Source organism: Pelobates fuscus, chromosome 2 (genome assembly GCF_036172605.1).
Source record: "Pelobates fuscus isolate aPelFus1 chromosome 2, aPelFus1.pri, whole genome shotgun sequence".
NCBI lineage: Eukaryota > Metazoa > Chordata > Amphibia > Anura > Pelobatidae > Pelobates > Pelobates fuscus.
The window spans coordinates 314,253,291-314,271,524 of NC_086318.1; the positions used below are offsets into that span (position 1 = coordinate 314,253,291).

Genomic DNA, 18,234 nt, shown 5'->3' on the forward strand with positions numbered 1-18,234 from the left:
TATAGGTTGTGTTTTTTTGTTTGTTTTTTTATTATGCAATTTCAAGTTCAGAATAGTACATAATAGCATTAAACGATTTTTAAATCCAAAGGTTGGTATGGTAGAAATTGGTGGAGTCACCCTGTCAGAACACAGATCCAGATATACAAATATAGATCCTGTATGGGTACACCCCATTACACATAGTTTCACATAGACAGGTTCAACAGAGGTATCTCCAGATAGTCGGAGTGGTGCTGACAGGCAGTACAACCTTAACAAAGTATTTATCCATCAGGCAAGGCGCGGCACGGCACATCACTGTTGTACTAACAGCATTGTGAACGTTTTTTATTTTTTTATTTAACAAGGTGTGCTTATAGGTTTTTATAGACAAACCATTTATTTCTAATACTTTATTTATCATGTCCCCAATGTACTTTTTAAATGAACCACATATATTTCACATACCTTCCACCTGTGTTCTGGGCAGAATAGAATGCTGTAGTAAAGGTTTGGCCGATAAGTACTGTGAATTTCATGGACAGATTAATGTAGGTATAGGGGCTATTAGGCATAAAGCTCCAGAATCATGCTTTTCAATAGGCCTACGCTTCCCTGTGTGTGTTTTCTAAATTTTTGTTTTGGGTTGTTTTTTGTGATATCCTGCTGTCATAAAATACTAGGTGACACAATTGTAGTGTGTAGCCAGGGAGATATCTTCTTTGCCCTACCTGAAGATGGAGGACAGGAGCACAATATCCAGAAACATCAATTCAAATTTTGTACTTAGGCCTAGGGTAATTTTCAGCTGCAAGCCCATGAAGCCACTAATATAATGCTGGGGAAATCAGTGTAATCTATAAACAATGTTTTTTAACCTAGACTTTTCTTCTACTATTGTGTATGGAATAGGAATGCATGTATGTGGGTTCACAATGCACTGATTGCAATTCTACAATGCACTTAATGCTGCTAGAGCTAGTTACTAAAGTGTAAATGATCTGGAATTCATAGTACATTTCAAATTTTAGGTGCACTAGCAATTATGGAATAATGAATTGTGTACATGACCCTGATTGATTATATAAGGCTTACTGCAAATAACACGTTCATAATAAAGGAAAAGTCCTCAATTGAACTTGTTGATGTCTTTGATACCATGTTAAAATTGCTGGCATTCCCTTCAGGCAACCATGCCTCCTATTCAGTTTGACTAGATTGAGGACATTGTACGAAATAGTTTGAAATCTGTCGATTCAGCAAAAGTATGTTTCTCTTCCCATTCATTTATTTCCTTTTTAAAAAAAGAAAACAAGATTCAGAATAACTACATTATTTTATGAAGTAAAAAAAAAAAATTTCAGATCACAAGACAGTAAAATGGTGATACGTGAGTGTTATCTGTTTACTGCATGTGTTAAATTATAACCTTTTACTACTTGTTTCTTTGCACTGAAACTTTAGATAGATATACCATTTGTTTAAAATGTTCATTTAACAGTTTGAAAGAAATCAATATGCAATTACATTCCCATCTAGAGTGAGAACTTAGTTAGTTTTAAAGGGATACTGTAGTCACCAGAACAACTACAACTTATTAAGTGTTCTTGCATAGCAAGACCACTTAATGTTGTGGTGGAATCTCGGTAAAAATAAATTTAGTAGGCCGAGATTACCACGTGGCATGTGTACGTGCATATGCTGACGTATCGATCAGTTGGTTGCACGAGGCAAGATACGATCAGTAGTGTACGGAGCATGTGCAAGAATACAGGATGTAGTATTCCCCTCTTCCATTGTGCTGGACAGGCCATGCGGTCAAGCAGGAAGTTAATTCTTATTTGTATTGATTGGTCAAGAGAATGTGCGGGTGGAGCTTAATATGGGAGGAGTTATGTGCCTATATAAGGAGCCTGCACTATTGTCCGGGGCTCAGAACTTGCTGTATTTTGGTGACGTTAGTCCCTCTGAGTCCCGATCGGTGATCCAATAAAGAATCTCTTCCTTCCTGAAGAAACCTGTGTCCATCTCTCTGTGCTTGGCTTCCGTCAGTTTCTCCGGTATCATTTGGTGCATTGGCCGGGAAGCTCATCGTTCAACGGTAGCTGAGAGGCAGAGGCGTGAGACGGTCTATCTTTGCCCATGTTCTCTACGGCTGCACCCCTGAACTTCTGCGTGGACCTCCCTTCGTCTCGGCGCCACTGGTCTGTTGTCCAGGAGATCATCGGCCTCTACGTAAGAAGTGCTGGGGTGTCCCCGTCGATGAGTGTGAACTCAGGTTCAGGAACGAGGAGGTAAGACAACTGCTGTTTTAGACGGCAGACCCACTAGGGGTATACCGATTGTGCGGTAGGCCCATAAGGGGTTATTTGTGTATGGAATCTGCCCCCTCTGTCGGAGGGAAGGAGCGAAGGCGCACCGCTCAATCGAACGCTCTTTAGTCAGACCGTTTGATTTGGTTAGTCAGGCGGGGTCCTGTGTAAATAGCCCTAGCCGGACACCGGTGTCTTGTCTAGACTAGCGTTCTAGGGTGTATATTACGTTCGCTAGGTCGGAGGGACCGGGAGACTAAGCGGCGCCTGTGTAAATTCGGTTCGCTAGCTCTCAACCTATCTTGGCTAAGTGGGAAGGCGTGTAAATTTGGAACCCACTAGATTTTTGATAGTAATCGACTAAGAGGCGCCTGTGTAAATTCGGTCCTCTAGCTCGCTATATGTGGTGCTTGGGCAGTGTGGCTAACCAAAACGGGTGTACATAGTTTTAGGTAGTCCATTCAAGGTACTGGCCAATAGTTTAGTTGGGAATTGTAAATGTGTTAAAGATTGTTTAGTAAAGTGTATATCTTGTTAGATAGCGCGAGCTCAGCCGTCTAGCGAGAGTGTTAATAGTGTGTTGCTGTATCATAGTGCACGGTACCATAACCCTGTATATTTACTGACACTGTATATAAGTACTAATCATTGTCGTCTATTGCATGTTTAACACCATAACCACTAATAATTGTATTGTGACCTTAAATTGTGCTTTGACCTATGCTAACCGTACTGTAACCGCTATTTGTAAAAGACGATGTTACTGGGGTGTGTTATAGACGGGTAATTCATATATAGAGAATTATAGCGTGGGTGACTGTATAGTTTCGCCAAAGGGCATAATATTGATTATCTAGTGACTGGTGTAACAGCTGTGTGTGTACGGGAATTCCCTGAGTGTTTATTGTGTTATTGTGTACGTTTCACTTGGTAACTGTACCACGTGGTGCTGTTGCCAGAGGAAACGGGTGTGACTGTTGAAAAGTACGTGTGCATAGTATTCGTTGTCAACGACGTTCCATTGATAAGTATGGGCGCGTCGCAGTCAACGATTCCGGATCCCTTAGGTTGTATGGTGAAGAATTTTAAAAAGGGATTCAAAACATGTGATTTTGGGGTTAAAATGTCTCCTGTACGTTTGGTCACTTTGTCTACTAGGGAGTGGCCTACTTTGGTTGCGGCATGGCCGCCATGTGGCAGTTTGGATCCAACTCTGGTACAGCGCTTACACGTGGCTGTATCGGGTAGGCCTGAACTTTACGGGCAGTTTCCTTATATTGATTGTTGGAGACAGGCCGTAAATGACTCACCAAAATAGATTCAGACATGCCACGAGGAGCAATGTCGCCTCATGGTGGCTAGGACTTGTTTGTCCACTAGGACTGGTGTTAGGCCCATTTTGGACACGCCCCCTGAGTCCGAGATCCCTTTGCCGCCCCCTTACTTTCCTTTAAGAGGAAATGACGCAAATGCAAGAAGTCCTGCACCCCTTCCCTCATTGCCCTCATCCACTTCCGCTTCCTCCTCCAGTACAGAATCCACCCCCTCTCGTACTAAATCTCCCCTTCCGGAACCAGAGCCAACCCCCATTAGATCTGAATATCCTGATTTGGCGCCACTTCAGACTTCCGGTCAAGCTTCTTCTAGCTCGGCTCGAAGTGTTTTATTTACTACTTTTTCCCAAAACCAAGCTCCCACATCCTCATGCTCTATTAACCCCCGACCGGAACCTCTAACTGACGCCCCTCCACGTAGCCCCATACTAACCCGACAACTGACCGGTACCCAACAATTAAAACATTATCAGATGCCTCTTCGTCTGAATCCCGGGTCAGCCTATATCGATGCCGCAGGTCAAATGGCGCATGCTGACCCAGTCTTCGTATATGTCCCGTTCACGACAACCGATCTCTTGAATTGGAAGACCCATAATTCCTCGTATAGTGAGAAACCACAAGCTATGACTGATCTGTTCACCTCAATAGTTCAGACACATAACCCGACATGGGCTGATTGCCAGCAGTTATTAATGACTTTGTTTAACAATGAGGAAAGGACAAGGATTAACCAAGCGGCCATTAAAGCGCTAGAGGATAAAGCCCGTGCTTTGAATCAAGCCAATCCATCAGCATGGGCGCAACACATTATCCTAACACCGATCCCGACTGGAATGTAAATGGTGCTGATATGGTTCAACTCAGAGCCTATAGAGACGCTATAATTGCTGGCATGAAAGCTGGAGGAAAGAAAGCCATTAATATGTCGAAGACAGTTGAGGTGATTCAGAAAAGTGATGAAGCGCCCAGTGTCTTTTATGACCGATTATTGGAGGCATACCGCTTGTATACCCCCTTTAATCCGGAAGACGCAGATAATTCCCGAATGGTGAACTCCGCCTTTGTCAGCCAAGCTTACGGAGATATTAAGCGCAAGCTACAGAAATTAGAAGGGTTTGCAGGTATGTCTATTACCCAATTAATGGAGGTAGCGAATAAGGTATACATGAATAGGGAAACAGAAAGTAAGAAAGAGGAAGAGCGCAAGATGCGTAAAAAGGCAGATATGCTAGCGGTAGCGATCGCAGGCGTAGATAGACGGGGCCCAGATAGAGGCGATAGTAGATGGAATAGGGAGCCTTTGAGTAGGAATCAGTGCACGTATTGCAAGGAAGAAGGGCATTGGAGGAACGAGTGTCCACAAAGAGAGCAGTACGAGAGAGACCAACCCAGGGCAGGTTACGGAAACTTTAGAGGCAGAGCGAGAGGTAGAGGAGGCCCCAGAGGGAGTAATGGTAATAGAGGGAGCAATGGGAACAGAGGAAGTGTTAGGGAAGATAGGTATTTCCCAGCAGCGCAAAGGTCCCGCGATAGAGAAGGCAGGGACTTTGTAGGATTGGCTGACACGGTCATGGAGGACTATTGATACCGACCGGGCTCCATCCCCCTTGGTCGAGCGGAGCCTATGGTCGATGTATCAATAGGGGGAAAACGGAGTGCGTTCATGATCGACACTGGTGCTGAACATTCGGTGGTGACTAATCTAGTTGCTCCTCCATCTGGAAGAACTATTACTGTAATAGGAGCAACTGGAAGAAGTGCTGAAAAACCGGTTCTTAAAAGTTGACTCTGTACATTGGGAGGCCACGTAGTAAAACATCAATTCCTTTATATGCCTGAATGTCCAGTCCAATTGCTGGGACGTGATATGCTATCTAAATTACAAGCGCAGATTATGTTCCTACCAAATAGAACAACATCCTTAAAGTTTAATGGACCTTCAGGTATTATGACATTATCCGTACCAAAGGAAGAAGAGTGGCGACTTTATACAGCGTTGACTAGCCAAAACCCTAGGAGTGATGAGTCCTTATTCAACATACCAGGAGTTTGGGCAGAGAACAACCCACCAGGACTGGCCCGCAATATTCCACCTATTAAAATCAAACTAAAACTTGGGGTTTATCCAGTAAGCCTAAGACAATATCACATCCCGCAGAAGGCTAAGAAGAACATACAATCATATCTGGATAAGTTCATACGGTATGGTATCCTAAAATTCTGTACTTCCCCCTGGAACACCCCATTGCTGCCTGTTCAAAAGCCCGGTACAGATGAGTATCGACCTGTGCAGGACTTGAGAGCAATCAATGATGCGGTTGTTAGTATACATCCAGTTGTACCCAATCCATATAACCTGCTTGCTTTAATTCCGGGCGGGGCTACTTACTTTACAGTCTTAGACCTCAAAGATGCCTTCTTTTGCCTCCGAATTGCCGCAGAAAGTCAATGTATTTTCGCTTTCCAATGGGAGAACGCTGTAACGGGCTCAAAACGCCAAATGACCTGGACAAGACTGCCCCAAGGGTTTAAAAATTCACCTACCCTATTTGGTTCAGCTCTAAGTCAAGATCTACTGGATTTCGAGTCCATCCCAGGAGAGTGTGTATTGTTACAATATGTAGATGACTTGTTGATAGCAGCAGTTACAAAAGAAATATGTCAGCAAGCAACGCACGATCTACTACACATTCTCTGGAAGGCAGGATACAAGGTGTCTAGAAAGAAGGCTCAGTTGTGTTTGCCAACTGTCAAATATCTGGGATTCCATATCTCTGAAGGTCAAAGAATTATGGGGCCAGAGAGAAAAGAAGCTGTGTGCCAAATACCGATACCCAAGAATAGAAGACAAGTGCGAGAATTCTTGGGGGCAGCAGGCTTCTGTAGGATATGGATTCCCAGCTACGCGATACTGGCAAAACCTCTGTATGCAGCTATCAAAGGTACAGAGCACGACCCCTTCTTATGGACTCAAGAACAGCAAACGGCATTTGAAGATGTGAAGAGGGCTTTGATGAGTGCCCCAGCATTAGGTCTACCTGATCACACACGACCATTCTACCTGTATGTACATGAGCAAAGAAGAATGGCTGTGGGAGTATTGACACAGTACTTGGGATCATGGCAAAGACCTGTTGCCTACATGTCTAAGCAACTGGATGCAGTGGCCAGCGGACTTCCACCTTGTCTAAGAGCCGTAGCTGCAGCCGCCCTGCTAGTAGCTGAAGCCGATAAACTCACTCTGGGTCAAGAACTTTATGTACGAGTCCCACATGCAGTACAGACGTTGTTGGATTACAAAGGCAATCATTGGTTCAGTAACAGCCGTATGACCAAGTATCAAGCAATGTTGTGTGAAAACCCAAGAGTGCATTTAGAGACTGCAAACACCTTAAATCCAGCTACCCTTTTGCCACAACCTACTGAAAGTCAACATGATTGTTTGGAAGTAATGGATGAAGTATTTTCAAGTAGACCAGATCTTCGTGATTTTCCCATCCAGAACCCCGATGTTCAATATTACACAGACGGCAGTAGTTATGTGAAAGAAGGGATCCGCTATGCAGGATATGCAGTAACAACAATAGACAAGGTGATAGAAGCTCGGCCACTGGCGAAAGGAACATCAGCACAAAAGGCAGAATTGATAGCACTGACACGAGCGTTACAATTGGCTGAAGGTTTAAGAGTGAACATCTACACGGACTCCAAGTATGCGTTTTTAACCACTCATGCCCACGGAGCTTTGTATAAAGAAAGAGGACTATTGAATTCAGAAGGCAAAGAAATCAAGTATGCAGCTGAAATCCTACAACTATTGGAAGCAGTGTGGGAGCCGAAAGAAGTCGGTATCATACATTGTCGAGCGCATCTGAGAGGAGATGGTGATGTAACTAAAGGAAATCGGATGGCAGACAGTACAGCTAAGCGTGCCGCTGAATCGGGAAGACAGGAATATGTGGGGCATATAGCTGCCCTTATACCAACTCCACTGTCTCAATGGACTCCAGTTTATACAGCTCAAGAAGAGGAGTGGTTAAAGACTGAACCTGGAAAGTATTTGGAGAACAAATGGTATCAGTTAGAAGATGGAAGAATAGTCATTCCAGCATCACTAGCGGTAGAAATTGTCCAAAATTATCACAACGGGACACATTCTGGGAGAGACAGCACAGAAGAATCTCTCAGAAAACATTTCTACATACCAAGATTGTCCAACTTGACTCAGGCCATTGTACGAAGATGTGTAACGTGTGCTAAAAATAATGCAAGACAAGGACATGATAGTGACTAAGTTGCCTACCAGCCCATATTTTTTTTTTTAATTCTTTATTTTGGTAGTGCGCATAGATATTACAGATAGGCATGTGGTGCCCCGAAAGCAATCCCCAAGCATTTTCCACGCTAAACAAGCGGGACCAGTGATTAACAGGCACAATTTTTTTTTTGTTATGTTATAGTCAGCCTAAGGTCAGCTTACACAATAGATTTATATGGTAATAAGGCTTAGTCATAGTCTACACTAGTTGTACAGATGTCGCATGCTAGGATTTTAGTAGCTGTACAGACATGTTAGGGCCTAGGCATTGTAAATGATGGTCATGCTAGATATTTGTTAGTCGCTTTCAGGCAATAAACGGTCGCTTTAATGCTATGGTCAGTCGCTTTAGTGCTCTCATCGGTCACAGAAATAATAGCATTCGTCGCGTTAACTGTTGTCACTTTAAACATTTGTCGCTTTGTCTTCATACATTTTAGTAGTATCAACAGTCTCTGTAATACTGTCGTTATTATCACCCATGCCAGCCCGGGCTATCCGCTGTGTCCCCACGGGGGGCCGCCAATTTGATGGTCTTGAGACCGTACTCGGGAGGGGAGTCCCACTGCCAACCGGTGCCAGTTCAGCTCGTTTAACCGCTGTTCAGCTCTGCTGTTCTGTGGGTTGCACGCTGGTGTCACAGGGGCTGCAGCTGCTTTATGGCGTGGATGGGCCTTTGGAGGTCTGGGTCAGCCGTGATGGGAGGCTCAGTGTAGTTTTCGTGCGGTCGCTGGGCGGCAGGTTGGACGAAGGGTGAGTGATAGGTCCAGTTTCTTGCAGGGGCACCCTGCATGGCACCCTGCCCGGTCCTTGCAGCCTGCTGTTATCAGGTCGCAGGATAATTCTGTCCCCCCTGTGTGGCTGATGTCGGTATGGACGGTTGTTGGGGTAGATGGTAGGGATTTTAATCCCTTGCGTGGCAGTGTCTGGGGGCTTCAGCCGCGGTATCAGTCGCTTGCACAGGGAGGGTGCTGATCCTCTTCCTCTCTCTTGTGCACATGGCGGCCGCCATTTTAAGTGCAGCGGTTTCGTCCACTGTGGCTCGAGCAGGCTGTTAGGGTGAGGACCGGGATTAACCCCCGGTCCATAGGGGGGGGAAACGGGGCCGGATCCGCTCGGGTGCACGCTCTGGGCTGGATGCTGGAGTGCAGGATAGTGGGGCAGCGGCCGTCCGCCCCACTCACCGCCGGAGAAGGTCTCTGCTTGAGACACCAAAAGCCTCTCCGCCAGGGGACTGAAGCCCGGAGAGCCAGCCTCTCCCTGGTTTCAGCAGTCTTTCTGCGTCGGGCGCCGTGGCTGTCGGTCAGTTGGTCCAGAAAAATACAGGTTTTGAGTTCACCATTAGGTTTTTGGTGCAGGAGCTCCACTTGCCTGCGACCGTCCAGCTCGGCGGTCCGGCCCCGCCCCCTCCCTACCAGCCCATATTGTAAGTCTATGGAATGCAACCCAGTCCATATACTTATAAATAATCCCGACAAGTTCTTAGACAAGTATGGTAATTTATTTGGGTTTCAAATATATGGGACGGGTTTAGATCCTGGGACAGTATTGTTTATGGGGATAGAGACTGATACGGTATCCTCCCAAACTCATCAAGTATACCATTCCTTTATGAAGAGATGAGTATAGATAATAAGATCCCCCATAATGCTAAAAACCTGTTAATTGATTTAGCCGAAAGTATTGCCGGTGTCAGGGTACCTGAGGTCTCTACCTTTGAGAAGAGTAGAGACTTAGTTGTTTATCCGTCTAGACAGGCCATTTCTCCCGTTCCTCGCGGTCCATCCAGTCATTCTAACGCTGGCCGCAAGGGATCCGCTTCCTTTTCTAACATGACGCTCGATACGTGACGTCTTCACGCTATCCCGAGCGACCTGTCACTCTATTGGCTTTATCCTATCAGCACCCATCGGAGGCGTGTCCACTCTCCGGACTCAGGGTATTTAAGCTTGCTTCTCTCGTCAGCTCATTGCCCTGTCGTGGTTCTAGCTTGTCTAGTCACTCAGTGCTCTTGTATTCTAGTATTCTCTTTGGTTCTGACCCGGCTTGTTCATTGTCCATTCTGGATTGGCCTCTACCCAAGGGTCTTAAGGCCGTTCAGAGATTTATTGGGTTCTCCAATTATTATAGGCGCTTTATTAAGGGATATTCTTCTATTATTGCGCCCATCACCAATATGACCAAACAGGGGGCTGATACTAAGAATTGGTCTACGGAAGCTCTCCTTGCTTTCAAAACTCTCAAGGAGCTTTTTGCTTCCGCCCCAATTTTAGTTCACCCTAATACTACTCTTCCTTTCCTACTTGAGGTAGACGCCTCGGAGACTGGCATAGGTGCCATCCTATCCCAAAGGCTAGGTGTGGATAAACCGTTACATCCATGTGGATTTTTTTCTAAAAAATTGTCTGGTGCGGAGAGCAGATATGACATTGGTGACAGAGAACTACTAGCTGTTATCAAAGCTTTGAAAGAATGGAGACATTTATTGGAAGGGACATTACACCCTGTTACTATTTTAACGGATCACAAGAACTTGTCCTATATTGGAGAGGCCAAGCGATTGTCTTCCAGGCAAGCTCGTTGGTCGTTATTCCTCACCCATTTCAATTACGTTCTTACTTTTAGGCCTGGTTCAAAGAATTCTAAAGCCGATGCTCTATCTCGTCAATATGAACCTTTGGCTTCTTCTGAACCGGTTCTGTCCTCTATAGTACCCCAATGCAATATTATTGCTAACACAAGTCTCAAAATCCATTCTCCGTTGCTTGCTCAGATCTTGAACTTACAACATCTGGCACCTGGACAGACTCCTGAGGGAAGAAAATTTGTTCCTCCTGAACTCCAACTGGAGCTCTTACAGTGTTTCCACGAAAGCAAGGTGGCTGGTCATCCTGGCATTCGCAAGACTTATTCCCTGATCTCCAAGGATTTCTGGTGGCCTTCCTTACGAAAGGATATTAAGGAGTTCATCGGAGCTTGTGAGACTTGTACCAGGACTAAACAGCCTCACGCATCTCCTTGTGGTTTGTTGCTCCCCTTGAACATTCCGGAGAAACCATGGTCCTGTTTGGCCATGGACTTTATTGTGGATTTACCTGCTTCTAAGAGACAGACTGTTATTCTCACGGTGGTGGATAGATTTACTAAGATGGCTCATTTTGTGCCGTTACCTAAACTCCCCACGTCTCCTGAATTGGCGGAGATTTTTGCGAGAGAAGTTTTTCGCCTACATGGGATACCTTCTGAAATCGTTTCTGATAGAGGCTCTCAATTTGTCTCACGATTCTGGAGATCCTTCTGTTCTCAATTAGGTATCAAATTGAACTTTTCCTCTGCATATCACCCTCAGTCTAACGGAGCCGCTGAGCGTACTAATCAAAAGATTGAACAATATCTGCGCTGCTTTGTTTCCGAACACCAGGATGATTGGGTCGGTTTGATTCCTTGGGCAGAGTTCGCACACAACAATCTCGTTTGTGATTCTACTCGTTCTAGCCCCTTCTTCATGAACTATGGCTTTCATCCTTCCATTTTTCCTTCGGTCTCTTCTTCCCAAGGAGTACCGTCGGTTGATGATCATGTCGCCAATCTGAAGAAGTTGTGGGATCAGACTCGTCAAATTCTCCTGCATAATTCTATGTTGTTCAAAAAACACGCTGATAAACACAGAAGGGCGGCTCCAGTTTTTGTTCCTGGGGATAGAGTATGGCTGAGTACTAAGAACATTCGTTTAAAAGTTCCCTCTATGAAATTTGCGCCTCGGTACATAGGCCCTTACAGGGTTTTGTCTCGTATCAACCCGGTTGCGTATCGCCTGGCTCTGCCATCGGCCTTACGTATTCCCAACTCCTTTCATGTGTCTTTGCTGAAACCACTGATTTGCAACAGATTCTCCTCTACGGTTTCCTCACCTCGTTCGGTTCAGGTGGACGGTCAGGAGGAGTACGAGGTCAACTCCATTATCAATTCCCGATTCTCTCGGGGAAGATTACAGTATCTGGTCAACTGGAAGGGATATGGTCCTGAGGAGAGGAGTTGGGTACCTCAGGAAGACGTTCATGCTCCCCGTCACCGCAGGGCATTTCACTCCCGCTTCCCATCTCGTCCCGGTTCCTTCCGCCCGGTGGGCGTATCTGAGAGGGGGGGTACTGTCAGGGTACCTGAGGTCTCTACCTTTGAGAAGGGTAGAGACTTAGTTGTTTATCCGTCTAGACAGGCCATTTCTCCCGTTCCTCGCGGTCCATCCAGTCATTCTAACGCTGGCCGCAAGGGATCCGCTTCCTTTTCTAACATGACGCTCGATACGTGACGTCTTCACGCTATCCCGAGCGACCTGTCACTCTATTGGCTTTATCCTATCAGCACCCATCGGAGGCGTGTCCACTCTCCGGACTCAGGGTATTTAAGCTTGCTTCTCTCGTCAGCTCATTGCCCTGTCGTGGTTCTAGCTTGTCTAGTCACTCAGTGCTCTTGTATTCTAGTATTCTCTTTGGTTCTGACCCGGCTTGTTGTACTATTCTGCTTATCTCTGTTATCCCTCTGACCCGGCTTGTCTCTCGCTTACCTGTCTTCTCGTTCCCTCGACCTCGGCTTGTCTCTGACCATTCTCTGTTATTCTCTGTACGTTAGTCCGGCCATTCTAAGGCCCGGTATACGTACCTTTCTACTGTTTGTACTCTGCGTGTTGGATCCCTGTCCCGATCCTGACAGCCGGTAGTCTTAATGTTACCAACTGCTATGTGTGTGGAGGTACTAACATGGAAGACCAATGGCTTTGGGAAGCAAAGGAGGTAATGTCCGGTTCTGAGGCAGTTGACCAATTAATATCTACACAAGCCGATTATCATATGAGTGTTAGAGGTAAATCTGAGTGGAGATTAAAGACCTCCATCATAGGTTATGTTTGCATAGCAAGGAAAGGAATGATGTATAATACTTCTGTAGGAGAATTAACTTGTCGAGGGCAAAAAGCTTATGATGATGATACAAAGAATACAACTTGGTGGTCGGCTTCAAATGTCTCAGAACCATCTAACCCGTTTGCTAGATACGCCAATTTAAAGGATGTGTGGTTTGATCTATCCATCACATCTACCTGGAGAGCCCCAGCAAATTTGTACTGGATCTGTGGTAAGAAAGCCTATTCGGAGTTGCCACAGGACTGGGAAGGGGCATGTGTGTTGGGTATGCTCAAACCATCCTTCTTCTTGTTACCTATTGAAACAGGTGAGACTTTAGGTGTTAAAGTATATGATGTGAATCATAGGAAGAAAAGGGGACCCATAGAGATAGGCGCCTGGGAAGATAATGAATGGCCTCCCCAGCGTATTATAGATTATTATGGGCCAGCCACGTGGGCAGAGGATGGTACCTTTGGTTATAGAACCCCTATTTATATGCTCAACCGTATTATAAGATTACAGGCGGTGGTTGAGATTATTACTAACGAGACCTCACAAGCGCTCAATCTTCTAGCGAAGCATAATACCAGGATGAGGACAGCAGTCTACCAAAATAGATTAGCCTTGGATTACCTTTTGGCAGTAGAGGGAGGTGTATGTGGGAAGTTTAACCTGAGCAATTGCTGTCTTCAAATAGATGACGAAGGGCAAGCAATAGCTGAGCTTACTAGCCATATGGTTAAACTAGCGCATGTGCCTACTCAGGTATGGAAAGGGTATAATCCAAGTAGTTGGTTTGGTAGCTGGTATGAATGGTTTGGAGGGCTTAAGGCAGTGGTAGGTGGAGTCCTACTGATTTTAATGTTGTGTCTACTCCTGCCGTGTCTTATACCCTTAGTAGTTAGGTCTGTGCAAAGTCTGATAGAAAATATAGCAGAGAGGAAGGCTGCTGCACAGATAATGGCAATTTATAAATATGAGGCTCTAGATCAGGGAGAACCAATGCAGGAAGATGAGTGTTGAAGATTCACATCATAAGTTAAGTCTGGTCTGGTTCAAGGTAACTTGCGGTGTATGCAAACTAAGGTTAAGTGATGCCTCAAGTAATTGTGAAATATCAAGAGGCATCAAAGGGGGGAATGTGGTGGAATCTCGGTAAAAATAAATTTAGTAGGCCGAGATTACCACGTGGCATGTGTACGTGCATATGCTGACGTATCGATCAGTTGGTTGCACGAGGCAAGATACGATCAGTAGTGTACGGAGCATGTGCAAGAATACAGGATGTAGTATTCCCCTCTTCCATTGTGCTGGACAGGCCATGCGGTCAAGCAGGAAGTTAATTCTTATTTGTATTGATTGGTCAAGAGAATGTGCGGGTGGAGCTTAATATGGGGGGAGTTATGTGCCTATATAAGGAGCCTGCACTATTGTCCGGGGCTCAGAACTTGCTGTATTTTGGTGACGTTAGTCCCTCTGAGTCCCGATCGGTGATCCAATAAAGAATCTCTTCCTTCCTGAAGAAACCTGTGTCCATCTCTCTGTGCTTCGCTTCCGTCAGTTTCTCCGGTATCAATGTTATCTCACATATATATTATTAAGTGTTCTTGCATAGCAAGACCACTTAATGTTATCTCACATATATATTATTATTATTATTCTTATTATTCTTATTATAGCCAAATTTGCCACCCTAACTCCTCCCACAGTTTTTACACTACATAGACAAAAATATACCAAAACGTGCAGATTGTTCCCGATCGGATTGCTATTACTTTGTGGAACGTTTCGCCGAATGGTTCACGGAATATCGTCGTTCTTCTGGCGAAATTTGTCCCATAGGAATGAATGGCAAAGCTAGAGTGGGAGCTGGCAAAAGCTGAAAAATCAGGACATGATTTCTAAACTGCCACTACTCCCTCATTTTCAGGCCCACCTACACAAATCTTATATCAAAACGTTCAGCTATCCCTGCTGCCACTAAAAATGTCAACGGCTAAGCCATAGTCCTGATAGTTTTCACAATATGACCATTTGTTTGCAACTCACGCCTTCCATTGACATTCATTGAAACTCCACTCTGCAAAGCTCACATTTGAAGGGCAATTTCTAAACTGCGACTGTGCCTTCATTGTTAATATCTCAGAGACATACTATGCATCAAAATGTAGGTCTGGGTCTTGTGATTCTCACAATATAAAGCTCTTCACTGTAGGATTTATAGTTTTTAAAATACGACCGTTTGAAGATGGCAACCGCCAAAATACTCTGACCTGTGCAAGGCTGCAGCAGCAAGTGATGTCATAGACAAAGCCTTTTGTACACCTGCTAGAGTTTTTATAAATGTATGGTTTAATGTAACTGTGCAACAAAGATGCAATTAAATGTGCTATATAAATGATAACAGTTACTGCGCCCACTCCAGTTGTAGACTACTGGTGGAGGCAAGAACACTTCACACAATTTCCCCAGAAATTGTAGCTTTTCTAGTTATTATTCTTATTATAGCCAAATTTGCCACCCTAACTCCTCCCACAGTTTTTACCCTACATAGACAAAAATATACCAAAACGTGCAGATTGTTCCCGATCGGATTGCTATTACTTTGTGGAACGTTTCGGCGAATGGTTCTCGGAATATCATCGTTCTTGTGGCGAAATTTGTCCCATAGGAATGAATGGCAAAGCTAGAGTGGGAGCTGGCAAAAGCTGAAAAATCAGGACATGATTTCTAAACTGCCACCACTCCCTCATTTTCAGGCCCACCTACACAAATCTTATATCAAAACGTTCAGCTATCCCTGCTGCCACTAAAAATGTCCATAGCTAAGCCATAGTCCTGATAGTTTTCACAATATGACCATTTGTTTGCAACTCACGCAGTCCATTGACATTCATTGAAACTCCACTCTGCAAAGCTCCCATTTGAAGGGCAATTTCTAAACTGCGACTGTGCCTTCATTGTTAATATCTCAGAGACATACTATACATCAAAATGTAGGTCTGGGTCTTGTGATTCTCACAATATAAAGCTCTTCACTGTAGGATTTATAGTTTTTAAAATACGACCGTTTGAAGATGGCAACCGCAAAAATACTCTGACCTGTGCAAGGCTGCAGCAGCAAGTGATGTCATAGACAGGGCCTTTTGCACCTGCTAATGTTTTTATAACTGTATGTTTTAATGTTACTGTGAAGCACTTTGGGCAACAATGTTGCAATTAAATGTGCTATATAAATAAATAATAACAGTTACTCCGCCCACTCCAGTTGTAGACTAATGGTGGAGGCAAGAACACTTCACACAATTTCCCCAGAAATTGTAGCTTTTCTAGTTGTATTTGTTCTGGTGAGTATAGTCAGTCCCTGCAGCCCTTTTGCTGTAAACAATATATTTTTGGAGAAAAGACAGTGTTTACACTACAGCATAGGGACACCCACAGTGGATGTCACTCAGATCGCTACTAGAGGTGCTTCCTGTGGCTGTGGCAGTTCTGCATACTATTCAGCACTGAAATTCAGTGTCTCTGCCCCCTGCATGGAGACATTGAACTTTCCTCATAGAGATGCCCCACCTCCTTGGCTGAGACCAATCCATGGGAAAGCATTGGATAGGCTAAGAGTGTCAATTATGAGGTGGATCGGGCAGACATGCGTAGCGCTGGAATAAAGGTACGTTTTCTACTTATTTATTGGGGGAAAGGGAGGCCTGGAAGCTAAATAGTGTTTTTAACACTCTAGGGTCAGGAATACACGTTGGTATTTCTGACCCTATAGTATTCCTTTAAGTTAAAAGCCATTAAAAATACTACATTTACATCTGTGCATGTTTTCTGATCGAGTGCCATGCACAGAAGGTATTAGAACATCTTGATCTTTATCTATATAGCAAAGAAATTATAACATTAAAAATATGTTCTTTTACAAATTAACAAAGTCCTATTAAGGTATGTAATAAAATACAATCTATACAGTATGCTAGAAAAATTAACAGCAAGTATGTAGACTAATGCTTGTACTTAGCAAGTTAGGTAGTTGGAATGGGACCACACATCTCCCTGAATCGTATGTTGGACTGAAATATATTTAGTTAATTGCTGCTGCTGTACTATAACTCCTATCATGATCAGTGAGATTGAGGCTAGTGAAAGTTTAAAAATACATTTGCTGCAGTGGCGTATTGATGCAAACACTTGCTAAATAACGTACGTGGAATCTAACTACAATCAAACTCAAAACAGTGGTGGGCTGGGGATGATAAAAATTTTACTCCGCAATAGCTATATTTGATTGCCTCCCTAAATATAGACAAATGTAACTGTATTCAAGTCTGAAGCTGCTGCCTCTGTCTGTAAACTGCCTCTGACCTCTGACATCATCAGAAGTGGTGGTCTGGGCCAATTACAATGCTTCCCAATTGGATTGGCTGAGACTGTCAAGGAGGCAGATCAGGGGCAGAGCCAGCACAAGTCAAACACAGCCCTGGCCAATAAGCATCTCCTCATAGAGATGAATTGAATCAATGAATCTTTATGAGGAAAGTTCAGTGTATGCATGCAGAGGGAGGAGATACTGAATGTTTGTATGCACACTAGGCAGGACTTCCCCAGGAAACACCTCTAGTAGCCATCTGAGGAGTGGCCAGTGAAGTTATCACTAGGCTACAATGTAAACCCTGCATTGTCTCTGAAAATACTATGTTTACTTCAAAGAGCCTGAAGGTAAAGATTCTACTCAACAGAACAAATGCAATAAACTGTAGTTGTTCTGGTGACTATAATGTCCCTTTAACCCCTTAAGGACACATGACGTGTGTGACATGTCATGATTCCATTTTATTCCAGAATATTGGTCCTTAAGGGGTTAAGAATGGCTCTAAGGATTATGGAAGATGTAGTTTATTTAGGCCCTAAAATTGTACATGACCTGGCCAATCGCTAATAATTCATCTTTTAGTGTATATAAGAACCAATATAGACAAACGATCATGAAAAGGTTACATCTTTATAGCAATTATATATTGTAGTATGGTACTTAATCAAATACTAATTGATAGACACATCATATAAGCCTCGACATGGAATATGTTCCTTCATTGTTCTGCAACCCTTAGGATTTTCTTCTGTGAGTAGATCAACAATAAGTTTGAGTCTTCAACTTTCCAGCGAAATATTCCAGTCCATCTAGTCTTATTGTAATTCAACACTCCCTTTCTTTTCTCAAAAAACATGACCTGTTGGTAGCTTAACCTATCTCATTATTAATCCATCTTTATTATTTTCCATTTGGAACCCATTTCTTTTAATGTCATCCTTAACAACATGGAAAATGTAAAGAGGCATTTCCCCTTTTCCAACACCTTCTTCACAGATACATCTCTCAGAAA

General features: G+C 44.0%; 1 protein-coding gene across 2 annotated transcripts in view; it reads left to right on the forward strand.

Moving 5' to 3' along the window:
* CDK19 (cyclin dependent kinase 19) overlaps positions 1–18,234 on the forward strand; it is a 317,057-nt gene that overhangs the window by 242,438 nt on the left and 56,385 nt on the right. The gene's annotated exons all lie outside the window — the stretch shown is intronic.